At 43.8% G+C, this 24,616-nt stretch overlaps 2 long non-coding RNA genes across 2 annotated transcripts in view; both read right to left on the reverse strand.

The window, feature by feature from the left end:
• LOC142730218 (uncharacterized) overlaps nt 1–24,616 on the reverse strand; it is a 57,568-nt gene that overhangs the window by 4,795 nt on the left and 28,157 nt on the right. The gene's annotated exons all lie outside the window — the stretch shown is intronic.
• LOC142730107 (uncharacterized) lies at nt 142–23,795 on the reverse strand. The gene is made up of 3 exons (XR_012878818.1): nt 23,647–23,795; nt 657–737; nt 142–402 (listed from the first exon to the last, which is right to left on the reverse strand). It is a non-coding gene; the product is annotated as an uncharacterized LOC142730107 (long non-coding RNA).

The following is a 24,616-nucleotide window of genomic DNA, read 5'->3' on the forward strand; positions in this document are numbered from 1 at the left end:
AGCCTTGGATATTGACAGAGTAGCAGCATGTCTGTCCAGACTACGTAAGACGGTCTCAGCATTCTGCAGATGAAATAAGATGAGCAGAGCACTAAAAGAGAAACAGAAAACACTGCAGATACAGGGACACAAACTCATTCATGATGAGCCGACCAGGTGGAATTTTATTTATTAAATGATAGAGAAGTTCTGTGAACAGCAGCAAGCAGTCTGTGCTGTGCTGTGCTGGCTGAGAACCGCAGAAAGTGGCAACTTATGCCCAAGGACACAGATGTCACCATTCTGGAGACAGTCAGAGATGTGCTTGTAACAATGAGTGACTTCACAGATGCTTTAAGTGGTGAGAAAGACCCCACTCCGTCTTCAGTTCTTCCTTTGATATGGAAAATATATGCAAATATCCTTACAAGAGAAATGAAATAAAGGGTCAGAAATTACATAAAAAGAAGGCATGAAAACAAAAAGTTGCAACCCATTCTCAACATTGCTATATAGAAACAGAAACAGATCAGCAAGGAGGAAGAACATGATGCAATGGGACAAGTAGTAAAGAAATATGATGTCTAGCATCTTAACAGGGACCAGGGGATCAGCAGGCTGCTCCGAGGTGGGACCCATATCTATCAGACATTCATGATTGCCTCAGACAGGAATACCTCTTTAATTCCAGGGTGCTGTACATTGGTTTACATAGTGGTACAAAGGGGAAGAGGACACTGACCACGAGGGCTCAGAATCTACAAGGGAAGCAGAGTATAGATTTATTTTAATTTTAAAATCAAAATCAAACATTGACAATCTCATTCTTATCTTTGTGTTCAATCCAATAGACATTTTATGTTCAGAAAATGGAAGGGCTTTATATTTTTGTGGGCTTTTTATTGTTGGCAAAGCATGGTTTTGGTATAAAGAATTATTATTCTACACTAAGCATTAGTATCGATGTCCAAATTCTGGTCTCGTGACAAACCTGGTATAGAGTGGTGCTTTATGGAAGAGAGGCCAGAAAAAAAGACATTGCTTTAAAAAAACAAAAAAGAAAAAACACAGAAGAGAACACATTTTGTGATTGCTAAACTGCATGTGGCAGACTCCCCAAACACATGGAAGAATATTCTCTGGTCAGATCAAATTGAACTTTTTGTCCTTTATGGGAAACCCTATGTGTGGCGCAAACCCAACACTTCTCATCATCCCAAAAACCCCATTCCCACAGTGCAGCATGGTGATGGCAGCATTATGTTGTGGGGGGCAGGGACTGGAAAACTGGTCAGGATTGAAGGAAAGATGGATGGCAGTAAATACAGGGCAATTCTTCAGGAAAACCTGTTTCAGTCTGCCAGAGATTTGAGACTGGGACGGAGATTCACCTTCTAGCAGGACAATGACCCTAAACACCCTGGTAAATCTTCACTGGAGGGGTTTAGGGGGGGAACATTTACATGTCTTGGAATGGACGGTCAAAGCCCAGACCTCAATCCAATAGAGAATCAGTGGCATGACTTGTAGACGCTGTACACCAACACAACCCGTCTAAGGCCTCATACACACAACCGTAACTTTTATCCGCAATAATGGATCTGTGATTGCAGATAAAATACTGATCCATTCATTTCTATCGGCCACAGACACCTTCCCCTATATTTACGCGAGTGTCCGGGCCGTAGAAATTACCTGCAAAAAATAGGATATGTCCTATTTTTTGCATTTACAGACTGTGTGCCTATACTTTTTAATGTGAGCACGGCCCACAATGCAGGTGACAGTCCGCGGCCCGCACATGCATTATTTACTGACCATAAATACTGCACGGCCATGTGCATGAGGCCTAACCTGAAGGAGTTGGAGCAGTTTTGCCTGGCAGAATGGGCAAAAATCCCAGTGTTCAGAAGTGCTGAGATAATAGACACAAACCCCAAGAGACTTGTGTCTGTAATTGCAGCAACATCTGGATCCACAAAGTATTGACTTTCAGGGGGTGAATACTTATGCACATTAAAGTTCTCTGTTGTCTTAATTATTATTTGTCACAGTAAAAAAATGTACACCTTCAAACTGGCAGTCATGTTGTATAAGGTTTTAATGCAACAAAACACCAGGAAAGTGTGGGGGGATCGACAGTTAATACTTTTGATATTTTTTTTGACTTTTGCATCCAAATAGTTTTCACATAACCACTAGCAAACATTATTAGGCAAATCCAAAACTAGAATCCGTAATTTTATTTAACTTTAATCACGCCACTGACATTTCCATCGCTCCATAGTTCTGATAACTACTTTAAACATAAACAGGAGCTGCTGATTCTATCAAAAATGCACTTCTACTGCCAGAATGCCACACCTGGTAACATGGTAATAACTATTGCATAGGAATTACCAGTATAATGTTTTGTTGCATAGTGCAAGCATACTTAAAGTGACACTGTCACAAACCAGCAGTAGGCAGACAGAAGCGGAGACCAGACCAGGAATCCACTGGAAATAAGAAGACACATTCCAGGCGCAAGACGTCCAAGTGTTAGGATGAAGATGTTTCTTTATTGTATAAAAAGAAAGTCTCCAATTACAAGAGTACCCAAGTACATGATACAGAATAACAGTGCTATTTAAAAGCATGAAAATGGCGCCATTTTGGTGGACTTCCCTTTGGGATCAATTACACTCCACGAGATACATCTGGATTAAAAATGAGTATTTGCTAATATATATAATATGATATAATAATAGTCATTTTTATTAATTAGTGGCCGTATGTGCCGCTATTAGATCGTGACAGCCGGCTATTGTAAACCTGCATGATGTGTGACGCTCCAGATCATGGGGTGATTTTTTACCGGTGGATTTAAGAGACTTGGTAACAAAGGGGAAGCAAAGCAGGTAGATATAATGTAGCCGAGACCGCCAGGCACCGCTACTTGGTTACCAATGGCCGAATATACTACTTGGTTGCCAAGGTAACAGAGACTCCAATACCTTTCCGACACCCTAATGTCAGCTGCACAAATGCAAATTTCTACTAGAGGGCATCCTTTTCATTTTAAACCATAATATCTTTCAATTCGAAGGGCAACTGTATAGACACACCTGGGGGACCGCGATGTGCACACGTTTCACTAACCTATTTTAGGCCCATGACTGGTAAATTACTAGGGTGTATTTCTCAGCTGTCTGGTTTCAATGGTTGAGATGAGGAATCCAGGAAAGTTGGGTTTCTGAGCAAAACTTAATTTGCTGATGCTTTTATTTAGTCTATTTTCCAGGCCAGGTTTTCTATGGAATGAATGGTAGGTCTGGTAGAGGGACTTGTCATTCCCTCCCTGCTACAGTACAGTGTTTTCCCTAGACCAAAACAGTACAGGTGCTCATTGGGCTATTTAGAGCTACGGTGAAAGCAATACAGTGTGAGAGCCTGGGAATCTACACAAGGATAATGTGGAAAGTCTGATCCAAAGAACATTGTACTCATGGTTTAGAATAGGTGAGAAAACCTGCTGTTTAGTTAGTGCCCAGATGAGCCAGGAGTCAGTCCCGCTGACCTGAAGGATTCAAGTCTCAGCGCAAGATACAGCTGCTCTATATACGGGATACAAAGCATTTCGGCCGTCCTCCCGACACATACAGGAGCTGTGACAACTGCTATCTCGTACAGCAGTTGCCGCAGCTCCTTCAACGGGGACCGATCGCGCTGTCCCTGCTGATTAACCCCTTAGAAGCCGTGTTCAATAGCGATCGCGGCTTCTTAGGGGTTACACTACCACCGACGGATCTCTACACGATAGCAGGCGGCGATGGTTGCGATTACAAAGTCAGGACCCACTATGCTTGCTGTCACGAGTAGCTGACAGCTCTAACACGCTGCACTACGCATGTAGTGCAGTGTATTAGAATTGCGATCACGGCCTCCTGCCCTCAAGTCCCCTAGTGGGACAAAGTAAAAAAGTTAAAAAAAAGTTGTGTAAAAATAAAAAAAATTAAAAGTAATAAATGTAGAAATCCCCATTTTTCCCTTATCAGTCCTTTATTATTAATAAAAAGAAATAAACTATACATAATTGGTATCGCCACGTCCGTAACGGCCTGAACTACAAAAGGGTTTCATTATCTATCCCGCACGGTGAACGCCCTAAAAGAAAATAATAATAAACCATACCAGAATGACAATTTTTTGGTCACTTCACCTCCCAAAAAAAAGAATAAAAAGAGATAAAAAGTTGCATGTACTTAAAAACGGTCCTGATCGAAACTACAGTTCATTACGCAAAAAACAAGACCTCACACGGCATTCTTGACGAACAAATAAAAAAGTTATGGCTCTTACAATATGGCAAAACAAAAAGTTAACTATTTTTTATAAAAACTATTTTATTGTGCAAACGCCATAAGACATTAAAAAAAACTATAAACACCTGGTATTGCTGTAATCGTATCGCCCCGCAGAATAAAGTGAATATGTCATTTATAGCGCATGGTGAACGCTGTAAAAAAAAAATTGAATAAAAAACAATAGTAGACTTGCTCTTCTTTAGTCACCACACCTCTTAAAAAATAGAATAAAAACTGATCAAAAAGTCGCATGCACCCCATGAAAACTACAATGAATTCCTCAAGGGGTCTAGTTTCCAAAATGGGGTCACTTTTAAGGTTTTTCCCCGCTACTGGTAACTTAGAAGCTCTGCAAATGCGACATGGCGCCCAGAAACCAATCCAGCAAAATCTACATGCCAAATATCGCTCCTGCCTTTCTGAGCCGTGCCGTTTGTCCAACCAGCAGTTTATGACCACATGTGGGGTATTGCCGTAATCGGGAGAAATCGCTTTTCAAATGTTGGGGTGCTTTTCCTCCTTTATTCCTTGTCAAAATTAAAAATTCGTACCTTTTATTGGAAAAATTTGATTTTATCAGGAGATAGTGACAAAATAGTGGACAGAAACAGCTAAGCTTAGACTCCCACAGTACGCATCAAAAGAAATAGAAAACTAACATCTCATTCAGCCAATTTAACCCCTTAAGGACACAGCCAGTTTTGGCCTTGTGGAACCAGCCGATTTTTTTCAAATCTGACGTGTTACTTTGGGCTTATTTAGATGAACGTGTAATACATCCGTGCAACGCGCGTGATTTTCACGCGCCTCGCACGGACCTATGTTAGTCTATGGGGCCGTGCAGACCGTCCGTGAGTTTCAAGAAGCGTGTGTCCGCTGCGTAAAACTCATGACATGTCCTATATTTGTGCATTGTTCGCGCATCACGCACCCATTGAAGTCAATGGGTGCGTGAAAATCACGCGCAGCACACTGAAGCACTTCCGTGCGACGCGTGTGATTGGAGCAACAGCAGTAAAAAGTATGAATGAAAACAGAAAAGCACCACGTGCTTTTCTGTTTACAAACATACAAACAGAATGTCATAATGATGGCGGCAGCACGAAAATCACGCAGCCACGCATCATATGGTGATGACACACGAAGCTGTTAGGTACCTTTTGCGCACGCAAAACGCTGCATTTTTTGCGCGCGCAAAACGCACACCCTCGTGTAAATCCGGCCTTTGTGTGGTAATAACTCTGGAATGCTTTTACCTTTGCAAGCAATTCTGAGATTGTTTTCGCGTGACATATTGTACTTTATGTTCGTTTGGTCGATAAATGCATTATTTATTTGTGAAAAACACCAAAATTTTTAGAAAATTCGCAAAAATTAGGAGGTTTCTAAATTTAAATGTATCTGCTTGAAAAATAGATAGTAATGCCACACAAAATAGTTACTAGTTTACATTTCCCATGTCTACTTTATGTTTTGCATCGCTTTTTGAACATCCTGTTATTTTTCAAAGGACATTACAAGGCTTAGAATTTTAGCATAAATTTCTCACATTTCCAAGAAAATTTCCAAAACCTATTTTTTTATGGACTAATTCAGTTCTGAAGTGGGTTTGAGGGCCTTATATTTTAGAAAAACCCATAAGTCACCCAATTTTAAAAACCACACCCCTCGAAGTTTTAAAAATAGCCTTTAGAAAGTTTCTTAACCCTTTGGCTGGGTTCACACACCCTATTTACGGACGTAATTCGGGCGTTTTAGCCTCAAATTACATCCCAAAATACGGCTCCAAAGCGTCGGCAAACATCTGCCCATTCATTTAAATGGGCTTTACGATGTACTGTGCCGAGGGTCATTTATTTTACGCGCCGCTGTCAAAAGACGACGCGTAAAAAAGACACCTGCGTCAAAAAAGTGCCTGTCACTTCTTGAGACGTAATTGGAGACGTTTTCCATTGACTCCATGGAAAAACAGCTCCAATTACGTCCGTAATGGACGCAGCGAAAAGCGCCTGCACATGCCATTACGGCTGAAATTCCGGAGCGGTTTTCTCCTGAAAACAGCTCCGTAATTTAGGCCGTAACGAAGACTGCCGTGTGAACATACCCTTTAGGCGTTTCACAGGAATTCAAGCAAATTTATACATTTCATTTTTATATGCAGAAAATCAATTTTCACCAATTTTTTTCTTCAACACAGGTTTTACCAGAGAAACGCAACTCAATATTTATTGCCCAGATTCTGCAGTTTTTAGAAATATCCCACATGTGGCCCTAGTGTGCTTATGGACTGAAGCACCAGCCTCAGAAGCAAAGGAGCACCTAGTGGATTTTGGGGCCTCCTTTTTATTAGCATATATTTTAGGCACCATGTCCGGTTTGAAGAGGGCTTGTGGGGCCAAAACAAAGGAAACTCCCCAAAAAGACCTCATTTGGCAAACTACACAACTCAAGGAATTTATTGAGGGGTATAGTTAGCATTTTGATCCCACAGGGTTTTTTGCTGAATTTAGTAGAATTAGGCCGTAAAAACGAAAATCTAAGTTTTTTTTAATAAAATGTAGTTTTAGCTCAGATTTTTCCATTTTCACAAAAGAGAAAAAAGCACCCCAACATTTGTAAAGCAACCTCTTCTGATCACGGCAATACCCCAAATGTGGTAATAAACTGCTGTTTGGACCCATTGCAGGGATTAGAAGGGAAGGAGCGCTATTTGGCTTTTGGAGCTCAAGTTTTGCTGCAATGATTTTCGGTGCCATGTCACATTTGCAAAGCCCCTGAGGGACCAAAACAGTAGAAACACCCCAAGTGACCCCATTTGGGAAACAACACCCCTTAAGGAATCTATCTAGGGGTAAAGTGAGCATGTAGAACCCCCAGGTCTTTTGCAGAATTTATTAAAATTAGGCCATGAAAATGAATATCAACATTTTTTCCAATAAAATGTTGATTTATTTCATTTTCACAAAGGATAAAAGGAGAAAAAGCTGGCCCAACATTTGTAAAGCAATTTCTCCCGAATACGGCAATACCCCACATGTGGTCATAAACTGCTGTTCGGACATACGGCAGGGCTTAGAACGGCAGGAATGCTATTAGGCATACTGATCTTGCTGGATTGGTTTTTGGGCGCCATGTCGCATTTTCAGAGTACCTGAGGTACCAGAGTACAGTGGAAGCCCCCAAGAAGTGACCCCATTTTAGAAACTACACCCCTCAAGGCATTTAACAGGTCTCAGAACTGAAGAGCACCATGCGCATTTGAGGCCTATGTTGGTGAATTTTACAGCATTGACCCACAATTGCAGGGCCCTGAGTTCAATTAGTAAAACAATCCCCCAAGTAGTGACCTCTCTTTTGGAAACAACCCTTAAGGCATTGTAAGGGGTGTAGTGTGCATTTTGACCCCACATGTGTTTTTTCATTAGAAATTATGAGTCAGGGTTTTGGGCAAAGTGAAAGTAGGAATTAGCTACCGGTCATTGTATTTCCAGGAATCCATTATGACAGCACCACAGGAGGTTGCCGTATTGACCTCTATAGGGACAGGAAGAAAGAGAGGTTAAAAGGCCCCTCCCACCACCCACCTGCCAGTGTTTTTCAATTACTACACCAGGATGGATGCAACCCTATTTTATTTCTAAAAGGGAGGTAAGGGTGCTGTCATGAAGGATTCCTGAAAATACAATTGCCGGTAGGTCTAATTCCTACTTTCCAGTATATACCTCATGACAGCACCACAGGAGCAATACCAAATTATAATGCTCAGGAGGGGACTACGGATTGGAGGACTTTCCGTCCAAAACTTAAATCCTTATCTGACAGAACATCGAGCCTATAATGTCCGCAAAATGTATGATGGCTTGACCAGGTGGCAGTTCTGCAGATTTGGTCCATAGAGGCTTCTCTTCGTTCTGCCCAGGATGCCGAAACTGCCCTCGTTGAATGAGCTTTTATGCCTTGTGGGGCACAGAGTCCTTGGGACTTGTAGGCTTCTTGTATGGTGGTTTTTACCCATCTCGCTAGAGAGCCTTTTGAGGCTTTCTTGCCTCTATTCTTTCCACCATACAGGACAAATAGATTTTTATCTTGTCTCCAAGAGGAGGTTCTATCTAGATAATGAAGAATTGTTCGCCTGACATCCAGGCAATGGAATTTTTCTTCTTGTTGGTCTTTAGGATCTGGACAAAAGGAAGGTAAAGTTATTTATTGGTCTCTATGGAAGGCAGTAGGCACTTTCGGAATAAAGGAAGGGCCTAGTTCTTGAATTTTTAGGTAGGGCTGTATGACTGAAAGAGATTGGATTTCTCCAATTCTGCTCGCTGATGTAACAGCGACTAGAAATGCAGCTTTTAGCGTTAAAAAGTGCATATTAATTGAGTCGAGAGCCTCAAAGGGAGGATCGCAAAGAGCCGTTAGAACTACATTTAAATCCCAGGTAGGTACTGATTTCTATAGGGAAGGTTTCAATTTAGAAACTGCTTGAGTGAATTTTCTGATCCACCTATGTTCAGCTAAGGGAGTATTGAAGAAATTGCTTAGGGCTGAAATTTGCACTTTTAAGGTACTAGGGCTAAGCCCTTTTTTGAATCCTGATTGTAACAAATCTAGGATCTTCGCGATGTTGGGAAGAAAGGGGTCTGGTCCCGGATCTCCATACCAGGAACAGAACTCTTCCAAATTTTTTTATATATTTTTGAGGTAACTTCTTTATGGCTTAGCAAGATAGTTGAAATTACCTCGCCAGAGAGACCGTGGTTTCTCAGGATCTGCCTTTCAGGATCCAGGCTGACAACTTCAGAGTTTCTACTCCTTGAAAGAATAAGGGACCCTGGGAGAGAAGGTTCTTCCTAATTGGGAGCATGATAGGATCTTCCAATGCTAGGTACTTTAGGATTGGAAACAAGCCATTTTTGGCCAATAGGGAAGAATGATGATAAGTTTTGTCAAAGCTTCCTGGATTTTCCTTAATACCACTAGTATTAGAGAAAATGGAGGAAAGGCATAGGCCAGATCCATGTCCAGGGTTGGGATAATGAGTCTACCCGCAATGGGTTGTCTTTGAGATTTAGGGAGAAGAATGTATCTACCTGGGAGTTTTTTCTCGTGGCAAATAGATCTATTTGGGGATAACCCCACCTTTGGGTTAAGGACTGAAAAATCAAGAACCTTTCCCCGGTTTCTATTTTCCTCCGACTTAGGAAGTCTGCAGATAGGTTCTCTGAGCCTTTTAGGTGGACCGGGGAGACCGATAAGACATTTTCTTCTGCCCAACTGAAGATTTGTGCAGAGAGGGCCTGAAGATGAGGTGTCTTGTTCGTCCCTGATGGCGAAGGACACTGCCATTATGTTGTCCGATAAAATTCTTACGTGCATCCCTTTTATGATAGGTGTAGCTTTTATGAATGTCTCCCATACGGCTTTTAGTTCTCTGAAGTTTGAGGACATAATCTTCATCTGGGTAGGCCATATGCCCTGGCAAATGCTTGTCTTGGACCACCGACCACCAGCCATGTTTGCTGGCATCTGTGGTAATTACTACATAAGTAGACGTTTTCCATGGGACCCCCTTGCTTATGTTGTTTTGGCAGAGCCACCAGTGGAGAGATGACTTCACAGTTTTTGAGTCCTGTTTTCGATCCCACTGGGATAGGATTAGATTCTGTTCAGGATCGGGAGTGGAATTGACGCCACGGAATGGATTGGATGCAAGACGTCATCAATCCTAACTACTGCATTCCTTCCCCTATGGAACAGGTGTTTCTTCCCCAAAATTTCCTCACTTTGGCCTTGAGATGTATTTGTTTCCCTGGCATTCCTTCCCTTATGGAACAGGTGTTTCTTCCCCAAAATTTCCTCTCTTCGGCCTGTAGAAGTATTTGTTTCTCCCTTGGGAGGAAGGAGTCTAACAGCACTCCTAGGAAGATTTTCTGTTTTTGGGGAGGAAGACTTGACTTCTTGAAGTTGATTATCCATCCCAATTCCTGCAGTAGGCAAAGAATCTGTAACCGATGGCTGTTTAGGATAGACTGTCAGCAGGAAATCGTCTAGATATGGGATAATCACTATGCTTTGAACTCCTTAAAAATGCCATAATCTCTGCCATGATTTTTGTAAAAATCCTGGGGGCGGAGGCAATGCCGAAGGGGAGACAGACAAATGGGAAGTGAAGAACGGAAGGACCGTTCTGAATCGCGAATCTGAGGAATCTTTGGCAAGCTGAGTGGATTGGGATGTGATAGTACGCATCCTTTAAATCTATCGTACACATTGATTAGAGGAGTAGTCGATCTGATAGACTCCATTTTGAACTTGCGATATTTCACCCATTTGTTCAATAATTTCAGGTTGATTATAGTCCTGTAAGAACCGTTTGGTTTCTTGACAAAGATGATTTTTGTGGCCCTTGAATCTTTCGTTGTGGGGTTCTGGAGTAATCGCTTTTAATTGCAGCAGTTTCTGGACGTCCAGGATGAGAAATTGATGAAGATCTCTTGATTGGTACTTGGTTAATAGAAACTTCTCTTGTGGAATGGAGGAGAACTCTATTTTGTACCATTCTTCCATAATTTGTAGAACCCAAGGGTTCTGCGTTATTCTGGTCCATTTGGAATAAAAATTTAGGAGCCTTCCCCCTACACATCTGGCGTCATTGCTTTGAGGGCTGAAATGAGTTATTTTGGTTGAGGCGATATCCTCGACCCCTTCCTCCCTTGGGGTAACTCCAGCTGCCGGACTTCCCTTTACCTCTGTAGTTCTGTAAAGTTGTTACCCTCTGTTGGCGAAACTTATGAAACTGAGGGGTCTTTTTAGGTTTCTCTTCTGGAAACACATTTTTTTATATCCATTGCGGTTTCCAACACGTTATCCAGGAAAGGACCAAACATCAGAGAGCCTGTGAACAGGATGGAAAGTAGTTTGTTTTTAGACTTCGTGTCTCCTGACCACATCTTGAGCCATAATGCTCTTCTAGCAGCATTTGATAAAGCCCCATTTCTGGCAGCAAATCTAATGGATTCGGCTGATGCGTCTACCAAGAATCCGGTTACCATTTTTAGTAAGGGTAGAGATTCCAATATATCTTCTCTTCACGTTTTCATAATTAAATGTGCCTCCAGTTGGTTTAACCAAATAAACATCGATCTTGCTACAGATGTGGCCGTGATATTTGAAAAATTAAAGCGGATGAAGATTCCCAAGCTCTTTTCAGCAGTCCGTCTACCTTCCAGTCCATGGGGTCCTTTAACTGAGAGTAATCTTCAAAGGGGATTGCGTTTTTTTAGCAACCCTAGTTACTGGGACATCAACTTTTGGTATCTCATCCCAAGGTTTTGTGTCTTCTGGATCAAGGAGAAGTCTGTTTTTAAATTCTCTTGAAATGAAGAGTCTTTTTTCGGAATCCTCCCATTCCGCCATTACCATTTTCTTGAGATGTTTATTCACCGGAAATATGTTGTTTTCCTCTCCGTCAGGCCCCCAAACATTTCATTCTGATCGGTATGGGGTTGGTTATCTTCCGGGATATCCATTGTCTCCCGTATTACCTGGATTACAGTATCGGACATATCAGAAGAGAAGAAATTTTTCCTGTGTAGATGAGGTTACAGGTAAGAGTTCCTCTCCTTCTTCTAATTCACCCTCCGATAAATAATAACTCCTGCTCAGAGTCAGACCCCTGAGATGGTGGGCACCCTTTTTGTTCCACTTCAGTCCGTGGCCTTTTTGCCCAGGAGTGACGGAGTTTCTTGAGGAGGGACGAGGGAGACTACTGACTGACTCACTTCCTCACGAATAATAGCCCTAAGTTCAGACACAAACGTAGGCTGTTCCTCTTTTAGTAGTTTTGTGATACAGTCTTGACACAACTGTTTCTTATGCAATTCTAGCAGGTATTTTTCCCACAAGTCGCACATTTTTTAACTTTCTTTTTAGGGTCTGTATGTCTCAGAGGAATCCTTATCCTAGAAAAAACAAAGGCAGTTAAAGTAAGGTTTACTTACATACAGAGTCCTAAACATTACCCCAAGGGTGAGACTCACATGACCCTAGAACATATCTGGAATTCTGTCAGAACGAGGTAGTTCCATTACCGCAACAAGCAAATGCAATATCCAAATCAACAAGATATATGCTTTAAGGCTGTATATATAACTCTACGTTAGAGGTATTAGCTCTAATAACATACCTGTGCGGGTCCATTTAAATGTGGGCGTTTTGAATTTCCCGCTGTCACGAAGGGTCTGTGAACCCACTGGGCCGTACCGCCTTGGCGGTAAGGCAGCTGGCCAACAGGGCGCAGGTAATAGTCTATAGTTCTATAGGTACCTGTGGCAGCTCAGACAGCAGCAGGGCAGGCTCGGCTGGGACTAGGTAGCAGGCGGTCATCAGGCGAGGTGGAGCAGGTCAGACGTGGATACAGCACGGCACGACTTTGGCACAGCTCAGTGCTACACCAGGAATGTATAGAATGCTAGGAACAGGTAACACACTAGGAGGCTATCGCATAAACAAACTAGGGAACACAACAATGCTCAGGCATTGAACTAGGGGGCTGGACACATTATAGTCCAGGGTACTCACGGGTCAAAGTTCATCCACAATGTCCGGTGCACACGCTGCCCCTTTAAGAGCGGGCACGAGCGTGTGCGCGCACCCTACGGGATCCGGCAGAAGTGAGTGGACGCGAGCGCTGGCGTCTCCTGAGGAGGAGGCTGGGGCCAGTGCTTGCCGAATCGTGGCTGCGGCTGTCAGGGGAAGGTTGGATCGGACGGCCCGCAGCCACAGCCATTACACCCACCTTCCAAAATGGCCGCGGACCGGAAGCAGCCCGGCGTCATTTTTGGTGATGCGGCTACTCTCTGAGATGCAACCGCGTCATAGCCGGCGACTCATCACTTCCGCTCACGAGGATATCTCCGGCGCTACCAACTTTATGGAGCTCCCGGTCCCCGTATGGTCTCGCAGCCTCCGGCTGAAGCCTGGACTTGGGAATCCCGAACCCGCACGCTACCGGAATCCAGCCTAGGATTCCTAAGGTGGGTGCTTAGGTTGGGAAGCTAAAGGACCTCTTGTTAGAGAGGTAATTAGCCTAGGCACATAGGGGGAATAGAAGGGAGAGTACAGGGACTCCTCGATCTCGCCCCCTGCCTGAATTTATCCAGGAGCGATGTCTTTTTGCTCCTGACCCTGTAGGGACAGGAAGAACACTGGCAAGTGGGTGGTGGGAGGGGCCTTTTCACCTCTCTGTCTTCCGGTCCCTATAGAGGTCAATAGGGCAACCTTCTGTGGTGCCGTCATGAGTGATGTACTGGAAAATTGCAATTTTCCACTGATATACCATTTTAGTGCACAATATGTTGTGCCCAGTTTGTGCCACTGAAGATAAATATCTCATAATCTGTTAAGCGGGTTGTCCCGGGTATGGCGATGCCATATATGTGGGCGTAAGCTGCTGTTTGGGCATCCTGTAGGGTTCAGAAGCGAGGGAGCGCCATTTGGCTTTTGGAGCGCAGATTTAGCTTGGTAGTTTTTCTGTTTGTGGTTAAACTGGTATTTCAGTTTATAATGTGGTGGCATATGTAAACTGTGCGGAGTACATCAGGGTATATGTAATCTGAGCGGAGTACATCAGGGTATATGTACGCTGTGACATTAGGGTACATGTAAGATGTGTGGAGTACATCAGGGTATATGTAATATGTGAGTACATCAGGATATATGTAAGCTGTGCTGAGTACATCAGGGTATATGTAATATGTGAGTACATCAGGGTTATGTAAGCTATGTGGAGTACATCATGGTATATGTAAGATGTTCGGAGTACATCAGGGTATATGTAAGCTGTGCGGAGTACATCAGGGTATATGTAAGCTGTGCAGAGTACATCAGGTATATGTAAGCTGTGCGGAGTACATCAGGGTATATGTAAGCTGGGCGGAGTACATCAGGGTATATGTAAGCTGTGCGGAGTACATCAGGGTATATGTAAGCTGTGCAGAGTACATCAGGTATATGTAAGCTGTGCGGAGTACATCAGGGTATATGTAAGCTGGGCGGAGTACATCAGGGTATATGTAAGCTGGGCGGAGTACATCAGGGTATATGTAAGCTGGGCGGAGTACATCAGGGTATATGTAAGCTGGGCAGAGTACATCAGGGTATATGTAAGCTGTGCGGAGTACATCAGGGTACATGTAAGCTGTGCAGAGTACATCAGGGTATATGTAAGCTGTGTGGAGTACATCCGGGTATATATCAGCTGTGCAGAGTACATAAGGGTATATGTAAGCTGTGCTGAGTACATCAGGGTATATGTAATATGTGAGTACATCAGGGTATATGTAAGCTATGTGGAGTACATCAGGGTATATGTAAGATGTGTGCAGTACATCAGGGTATATGTAAAATGTGAGGGGTACATCAGGGTATATGTAAGATGTGTGGAGTACATCATGGTATATGTAAGATGTGTGGAGTACATCAGGGTATATGTAAAATGTGAGGGGTACATCAGGGTATATGTAAGCTGTGTGGAGTACATCAGGGTATATGTAAAATGTGCGGAGTACATCAGGGTATATGTAAGCTGGGCAGAGTACATCAGGGTATATGTAAGCTGTGCGGAGTACATCAGGGTACATGTAAGCTGTGCAGAGTACATCAGGGTATATGTAAGCTGTGTGGAGTACATCCGGGTATATATCAGCTGTGCAGAGTACATAAGGGTATATGTAAGCTGTGCTGAGTACATCAGGGTATATGTAATATGTGAGTACATCAGGGTATATGTAAGCTATGTGGAGTACATCAGGGTATATGTAAGATGTGTGCAGTACATCAGGGTATATGTAAAATGTGAGGGGTACATCAGGGTATATGTAAGATGTGTGGAGTACATCATGGTATATGTAAGATGTGTGGAGTACATCAGGGTATATGTAAAATGTGAGGGGTACATCAGGGTATATGTAAGCTGTGTGGAGTACATCAGGGTATATGTAAAATGTGCGGAGTACATCAGGGTATATGTAAGCTGTGCAGAGTACATCAGGGAATAATAAGAGGGTATAATAATGGGGTAAATAAATAATCCGTAGATGTGTGGCCAGTGTCGCACTGATAAATGGTGCTCAATCTTACCCACTTTTGGAACACTCTGCACATTTTGTGTCACTATATTCTAAGAGCCAGAATTATTTTCTGCGATGAAGCTGTACTGAGTGCTTATTTTTTGCGGGACAATGTGTAAATTTTTTTGGTACCATTTTGGGGTACATGCAAGTTTTTGATCACTTTTTATTCTGTTTTTTGAGAGATATGGTGACCAAAAAAAACAACAATTCTGCTGTTTTTTATTATTTATTATTTACGGCTTTCACCGTGCACTATAAATAACATATTTAACTTATTCTGCGGGGCGATGCGATTACAGCGATACCATATGTATCTTTTTTTATGTTTTACGGCGTTTGCACGATAAAATCACATTTACTTTTTGTGTTGTCATATTCTAAGAGCCATAACTTTTTTATTTTTCCATCAAGAAAGCAGTGTGAGGCCTCATGCACACGACCGTATTTTTTCCCACCTGTAAATACTGGCGTAAATACGGGTCCGGTGTCACACGTATTCGACCCGTTTTGCACCAGTATTTACGAACCCGTGCCCGTAAATATGGGTCCGTTGTCACCCGTATTCCACCCGTATTTACGGGCACGTTTTTGGCGGCAAAATAGCACTGCACTAATCGGCAGCCCCTTCTCTCTATCAGTGCAGGATAGAGAGAAGGGACAGCCCTTTCTGTAATAAAAGTTAAAGAAATTCATACTTACCCGGCCGTTGTCTTGGTGACGCGTCCCTCTCTTCACATCCAGCCCGACATCCCTGGATGACGCGGCAGTCCATGTAACCGCTGCAGCCTGTGATTGACCTGTGATTGGCTGCAGCGGTCACATGGGCTGAAACGTCATCCAGGGAAGTCGGGCCGGATGTCGAGAGGGACGCGTCACCAAGGCAACGGCCGGGAGACCGGACTGGAGGAAGCAGGAAGTTCTCAGTAAGTATGAACGTCTTTTATTTTTATTAGGTTGCTCTTTATTCTGATCGGTAGTCACTGTCCAGCGTGCTGAAAGAGTTACTGACGATCAGTTAACTCTTTCAGCTCCCTGGACAGTGACTATTTACTGACGTCGCTTAGCAACGCTGCCGTAATGACGGGTGCACACATGTAGCCACCCGTCATTACGGGAGCTCCATAGACTTCTATGGACTGTCCGTGCCGTTATCACGGCCTGAAATAGGACATGTTCTATCTTTTTTAACGGCACGGGCACCTTCCCGTAAGAAAACGGGAAGGTACCCGTGGCCAATAAAAAGTCTATGAGCCCGTTATTACGGGTCGTAATTACGACCCGTAATAACGGGAGTTTTTACGGTCGTGTGCATGAGGCCTGAGGGATTGTTTTTTGCGGAACAAACTGTAGTTTTTATTGGTACCATTTTTTGGGGTACATGCAAATTTTGGATCCCTATTTATTACATTTTTTGGGAGGTGAAGTGACTAAAAAATAGCAATTCTGAGATTGCTTTTTTATTAGAATTTTTTTTACGGCATTCACCGCGCAGTATAAATAACATAATATTTTTATAGTTTAGGCCATTACGGAAGCGGTGATACGAATTCTACATAGTTTATAAAAAAAAATCTAATAAAGGACTTGATGAGGGAAAAAGGGGGATTTTAATTTTTATTACTTGAAACTTTTACTTTTTTCACTAGGGATATGAAGGTCCAACTTTTCGATCATTGGTATAATACCCTGCAATACTTATGTATTGCAGGGTATTATAACCTGTCAGTTACTCACTGACGGGCAGCGTATTAGGTCCTGCCTCTAGCAGGACCTAATCGCCTTCCGTAGATGGCAGACTCGGAGGCTTTTGTTAGGCCTCCGGTTGCCATAGCAATCATCGGCACCCCACGATCGCGTCGTGGGGTGCCGATGTTTTAACTCATTAGATGCGGCAATTGCTACTGACCGCCGCATTTTATCGGCGGGAACCACCGCTGTGATCCGACCCGATGTCTTCCCACGGTACTAATGCTGGAAGTAGAAGCCAGTACTGAGAGATGCCGGGCATAAGGGAATTCATGTGCGCTCCGTTAGGAGAACACGTAGATTAACGGGCTGCAGGCACAAGGACCAGTGCTGCAACCCGTTAATCTACGTGGGATGCTCGTGAAGGGGTTGAACGACTCAAATGCAACTGTACAAAAAAATTGCGATTCATAAACCAAAGTAAAACCCTAAAGGCAAGATTTAAAACCAAAGGTTACCCAGGCAAGATTGTGGAATCAGCCTACCAATGAGATAAAGCCATCACACACGTAGAATGCCTTTTTTTTGTGACGATTTATAGTTTTTCACGGCATCCGAGTTTTCATGGCCCCTTTCACTTCAGTGGGTGAATCGGGTACTCTCCGATTCATGGAAAGGTAGAACATCTTTCCACTGACGGGACTCGGGCAGCAAACACGGTCATGTGCAAGAGGGCTTATTGTACTACATAATGTAATGGGAAACTTGGAAAAATTTCTTTGTGGGGTGGAATGGGAAAAAAAAAATATTTCTCCCTTGATTTTTAAGTTTCGTTTTTCCGGCGTTTACCATGCGGTAAAAACAAGTTAACTTTATTCTGCAGGTAAAAACAATTACGGCGAGACCAAATTTATATAGTTTTTTTTAAATTTTATAACTACTTTTACAAGGAAAAAAACTAATTGTTTAAAAAAATAGATTTTTCTGTCACCATGTTCTGAGACCCTGGATGACCAGCATAATAAAGGGACCCCCCCCCATACACATGAGTGTGGCTGTGTCTGGTACTGCAGCTTGTACCTTTCACTTGAATTATCTGCATTACCAGGCACAGCAATCTGTACGGACGAGCCGCTGTGCTTGTGTACACGATGTAGGGGACGATATGCCTCAGGACGGTATCTTAATAGCTATCAGTGTTTAAATATGATAATAAGTTATCTGGTAAAAAAAGATACAGGTAATGCTCATAAACAATAAATACAAGAGTGGGGAAGATTTTTCACATGGAAACTCATATGAATATCTTTCAGTGTATGTTCCCTCCAAATCTTCCCATCTGACCATCTATAATCACGAACACTGAGATTCTCAGCTTTCATGTATAATGTATTAGTCATATTCTGCTCACAGCTACTTCACCTATGAGACGATCAGCAAACAGATTCCAACGTGAACTTTACATACCATGCGTGTCTTCAGTCACAGACATGTCACTATACAAAAGATCAAAGGTACGGAAACCAATACACAATCCTACACACCTACAGAGGCTGACAATAGAAGGTGATGCGTCACGTGTGTACACATGTACTGTGCGCCTTACAACACTTTTGCCTTCTTTTAAGTCCTTTTGTTTTGCTCTTAACCCCTTCCTGCTCCAGGACGTACTATTAGGTCATGGTAACTGCATCGTTCGTGCTCCATGACCTAATAGTACGTCACGGGAGGATCGGCAACGTCAGCCGTCCTCCCGACACATACAGGAGCTGTGACAACTGCGCTCCTGTACAGCAGTTGCCGCAGCTCCTTCAGCGGGGACCGATTGCGGTGTCCCTGCTGATTAACCCCTTAGAAGCCGCGTTCAATAGCGATCGCGGCTTCTTGGAGGATAAACTACCATCGACGGCCCACTACATGATAGCAAGCGGCGATGGCTGATATGGCAACCGGAGGACTAATAACGGCCTCCGGCTATGCCCTCTACAGAAGCCTAGTGGGTCCTGACTAAGTCAGGACCCACTATGCTTGCTGTCAGGGAGTAGCTGACAGCTTTAACACGTTGCACTACGCATGTAGTGCAGTGTATTAGAATTGCGCCAAAATAAAAAAAAGTTGTGTAAAAATGAGAAATTAAAAGTTTTAAAAGTAATAAAAAGTAAAAATCCCGCTTTTTCCCTTATCAGTCCTTTATTATTAATAAAAATAAACAAATAAACTATACATAATTGGTATCGCTGCGTCCGTAACGGCCTGAACTACAAAAGTATTTCGTATTTATCCCACGCAGAATAAAGTGAATATGTCATTTATAGCGCATGGTGAACGCTGTAAAAAAAAAAAAAAAAGAATATAAAAGCATAGTAGAATTGCTGTCATTCAGTCACCACGCCTCTTAAAAAATAAAATAAAAACTGATGAAAAAGTCGCATGCACCCCATGAAAACTACAATGAATTCCTCATGGGTGTAGTTTCCAAAGTGGGGTGTTTTAGGGGGCTTTCTAATACATAGGCCCCACAATGCAACTTCAGAACTGAACTGGTACCTAAAAAAAGGAGGCTTTTGAAATTTTATTCAAAATATGAGAAATTGCTACTTATGTTTTAAGCCGTGTAACATCCTAGAAAGAAAAAAAAAGAATGTTCAAAAAATGATGCCAAAATATAGTAGACATATGGGAAATGTGAACTTGTAACTATTTTAGGTGGTAACTATTTTGGGTAGCGAGATCACGCTGTTAGGCTAGATTCACACGAGCGTGTTCAGTCCGTGATATACGGTCCGTATGTCGGCAGTATTTCCCAGACTGAGAACACTGCAGGGAGCTGGGCCCTTATCATCATCGTTATCTATGACGCTAGGAGTCCCTGCCTCTCTGTGGAACTACTGTCCCGTACTGAAAACATGTTTTCAGTACGGGACAGTTTTCCCGCAGCGAGTCCTAGCGTCATAGATAACGATAAGAGCCCAGTTCCCTGCAGTGTTCTCAGTCTGGGAAATACTGCCGACATACGGACCGTATATCACGGACTGAACACGCTCGTGTGAATCCGGCCTAAATGACAGCAAACGTGATCTCGAGTAAGTGACACACATTAACGTTACCGAAGCGTCGGGAGGCATGACCTAGCAAGCATTTACTACAGGCAGACCTGGGGGCCTTTATTAGGCCCCCGGCTGCCATTGGAGACACATACACTCAGATGCGGTGCACGCTATTGAGCGCCGCATCTGAGGGGTTAAACGGGTGAGATCGATACTAATATCGATCTCACACGTTCGAGCAGGGAGATTTAACGGCTCCCTGCTCTGTTTACTTTATTCTGATGCAGTGCCTTGAAAAGGCCTATCGGCGGTCATTAAAGGGTTAATAGACATTGCATCCTGGCTGGAAGCGATGTATATTCACTCTCAAGACACTTCAGTAACGTTAATGTGGGTGTAAGTAACAGATCATGATGTCTGAGTACATGAATGGAGAGAAGTGTATGACGCTGATTGGTCACTGATTGGTCAGCGTCATACACTCCTCTGTACAACGCCCTCTTAGTCTAAAAGTAAAAACACGCCCAGATGGGCATTAAGAAAGTCATTAGCATAAATCTAAAATTGCTCATAACTTGGTGAAAATTGATTGTTTTTCTAAATAAAAACCACTGTTGTTATCTACATTACAGCACCGATCACATCATGTAGGAGATAGGGCACTTATAATCTGGTGACAGAGACTCTTTAAAGAGGCTCTGTCACCAGATTTTGCAACCCCTATCTGCTATTGCAGCAGATAGGCGCTGCAATGTAGATTACAGTAACGTTTTTATTTTTAAAAAACGAGCATTTTTGGCCAAGTTATGACCATTTTCGTATTTATGCAAATGAGGCTTGCAAAAGTACAACTGGGCGTGTTGAAAAGTAAAAGTCCAAGTGGGCGTGTATTATGTGCGTACATCGGGGCGTGTTTACTACTTTTACTAGCTGGGCGTTCTGACGAGAAGTATCATCCACTTCTCTTCACAACGCCCAGCTTCTGGCAGTGCAGACACAGCCGTGTTCTCGAGAGATCACGCTGTGACGTCACTCACAGGTCCTGCATCGTGTCAGACGAGCCGGCACCAGAGGCTACAGATGATTCTGCAGCAGCATCGGCGTTTGCAGGTAAGTCGATGTAGCTACTTACCTGCAAATGCTGATGCTGCTGCAGAATCAACTGTAGCCTCTGGTGCCGACACGATGCAGGACCTGTGAGTGACGTCACAGATCTGCACTGCCAGAAGCTGGGCGTTCTGAAGAGAAGTGGATGATACTTCTCGTCAGAACGCCCAGCTAGTAAAAGTAGTAAACACGCCCCGATGTACGCACATAATACACGCCCACTTGGACTTTTACTTTTCAACACGCCCAGTTGTACTTTTGCAAGCCTCATTTGCATAAATACAAAAATGGTCATAACTTGGCCAAAAATGCTCGTTTTTTAAAAATAAAAACGTTACTGTAATCTACATTGCAGCGCCGATCTGCTGCAATACCAGATAGGGGTTGCAAAATCTGGTGACAGAGCCTCTTTAAGGCCAAAACAAGGCTGCGTCCTTAAGGGGTTAAAGGAGACCAAGCCAAAAAGATTCATAACTGGCCCTGCGCTATTGTTTTAGGTAAAACCCACGGGCACTAAGACGAAAACCCAACAGAACCCAATGGGTTCTATCGGCCGCCGATGGTATTCATTGTACAACGGAACCTGCGCTTGTTATTTTCGTTGTTCTGCTCCTCTGATGAAGCAGAAGAACGGAAACAGACGCCGGTGTGAACCCAGCCTTAGCCACAAACAAGAGATATTGCACTTAACCTTTTCACTGCCATGGTCCACTAAACATTATTAATAACCCCTTCACTAGCCGAGACCACTAGAGATGTTAAGATTAACCTCTTTACCACCCTAGACCACAGGGATGGCAACATTAAGTCTCGGGCTACATGGCCGCTATACAGATTGCTGTATTGTGCTGTCTGCATCGCAGTTAATGAAAGTGAATGTAGCCGATTTGCGACCCGCAAGTTGCTGGGGCGGCGACACCACAGTGGCAAGTAATCCGAACCCGCTGGACTTCTTGCGACTGTGGTGTCGCCGTAACCACACTCACTATAATTACCGGTGATGCATGTGACCTGGGCATGTGGCCCAAGTCACCGTGTAGCACTAACCTAAGTCCGGGTTCCCACGGGTCAGTTACGCTGCGCCATAATCACGCTGTGTATCCAACCTGGAACCCCTAGTACATTCCGTCCGAAAAATCGCACCACAAGGTAAAACTAGAAGCCGAAAAGATGATAAAAAAAAATAAAAAGGAAAAACTTCTATTTTTAGACACTGGCTACCAAATCTAGGTAAAAAAAAATACAAAATGCATTAGTCTGGGGCTGGACATAGACTTTTTTTTGTAGTGAGCGATAAATCGCTGTCCATAGGAATTCATTAGCGTCTGGCTGATCTCCAGGGGCTGTAATAAGCGGCATATTGTACGCTCCATGTTATAGCCACAGCGCCATGTGGCGATCTAGGCTTTACTTTGGACATGTTGTGGCCCATCTTGACCTTTCCCAAATAAAGGTGAAAGAAGCAAATAAGAGCTGAAAAATGGCATGGCGGCACACAGAACAGCGAAACCCCCTTCAATCTAGCCATTAGTGGGGTCCCAGTTTACGTACAGACTGATGACAACTCCTAGACCCTCGGCCACAAGACGCCAGTATAATAAATGGCACATGGTGGGTGGGGGCCCTGGTACAGATTTTACATTGGGGCCCGGGGGCTTCATGTTACCCCTCTGCTTCTAGCTCACATCTCAGTCAATCAGACCGGAATAAAAATGAATGTGATTGTAATGAGCAGATGTAGCAGAGCTGAATTTATCATTGCTTGGAATGCTGGACACTTCGTTACCTTGGCAACCGTCCCATATTTCTAAGATGTCATGGAGAATGAGGAGGCCTCGTCTGGAGGTATAATCGGATGGTGCCATTCACCGCACCACCCTTGCCATACCAGATATATATTTCTTATACATGGCAACAGACAAGGTCGGTGCAAGGTGATTCCTACTATCGTGTCCTGCCATATTGTCCTGTTTGTAAATAACAGTCTCAGCTCTGCTGCATCTACTACACACAGGTCTACAGAGCTCTCACTCTCCTGTACATGTGACGTGCCAGGCCTCCTGTATTAACTATGTTGCGGCACAGGAGCAGTAAATGAGGTGGGCAGGGCAGGCCAGGCCTACACCTGGAGGGTATATTGGCAGCAGCACAGGCGGAAGCCCTGGGAAGGTCTTGGTGTCCGGCCAAACCTGCCGTCAATGGAGAAGGTGTGAAGCCGGGAACATCCGACCGCACGCAGCGACAGCTCATTGGCTGCCCGGGCTGAGGAGATAATCAGGAGCTGCGCTGTGTGTGGAAGAGGGGGCGGGGCCAGAGCCGGGGAGATGGCGGGATTATACAACGATGAGTCACCTGGATACGACACCAGATAGGTGACTGTGTAGCCCGTGGCAGCAGCTGTCCTCTCCCTCCGTGCGTCTGCGGTCACGTGCCGTACTACAAGGAAGTCCTGACAAACTCCGGGGGGCTTCAGGTGTCAAGATTTTTTCAGAAGAGATGCCAAATAGTCATAACCAATCACAGCTATGCCGAAGTCTGATTGGTTGCTATGAGGGGGGGGGGGGGGCAAAAGGTCCATAGTTACGAATGATCCTCACTTGTGAATTATAGGGGCTAATTTAGTAGCCCTGGACTATTGCTGTGTTTTTCAGAGATGTCGCCATCTCCTAACTGGGCAAAACGCAGCAATTTCCGCATCATTTTCTGCCGTAAAAAACGCACGAAATGGTGCGTTTTTACTGCAGCGGAAAACCTTTGACTTTCAGCGGAATTGCTGCAGAAATTTTCTGCAGCAATTCCGTTGTGTGTGGACAAGCCCTTACGGTTGCCACCTTTTCCACACAAAAACTCTGGCCAGGTTTAGGGTGTATTTACACGTGCCAGTTTTGTAGTATTTTTCGCTGCGATTATGAATAAGGCTTCGTTCACATCTACGCTGGGGTCCCGTTCTGACGCTCCGTCGCACTACGCTATCGCTGCCGGCAAAACTACGGGTCCGTTGCACAACAGAGACAAACGGAAACCATGGGCGCCGGGTCCGTCACCATTGAAATCACTGGTGATGGAAACGGAAGCCTCTGGTTTCTGTTCGTGTCAGTTTGTGTCTGTTCAGGGTCCCGTTCTGACGGAAAGCTCCGTCAGAACGGAACCCCAACACAGATGTGAACGAAGCCTTAGGCCTTATTTACACGAGCGTAGTTCAGGGTCCGTGATACGCGCGTGAAAATCACGTGTGTCGAACGCAGCTATGTAACTCAATGGGGCCGTTCAGACAGTCCGTGATTATCATGCAGCGTGTGTCCGCTGCGTATAACTCACGAAA

The sequence above is a fragment of the Rhinoderma darwinii genome, chromosome 1 (assembly GCF_050947455.1).
Source record: "Rhinoderma darwinii isolate aRhiDar2 chromosome 1, aRhiDar2.hap1, whole genome shotgun sequence".
Lineage (NCBI taxonomy): Eukaryota > Metazoa > Chordata > Amphibia > Anura > Rhinodermatidae > Rhinoderma > Rhinoderma darwinii.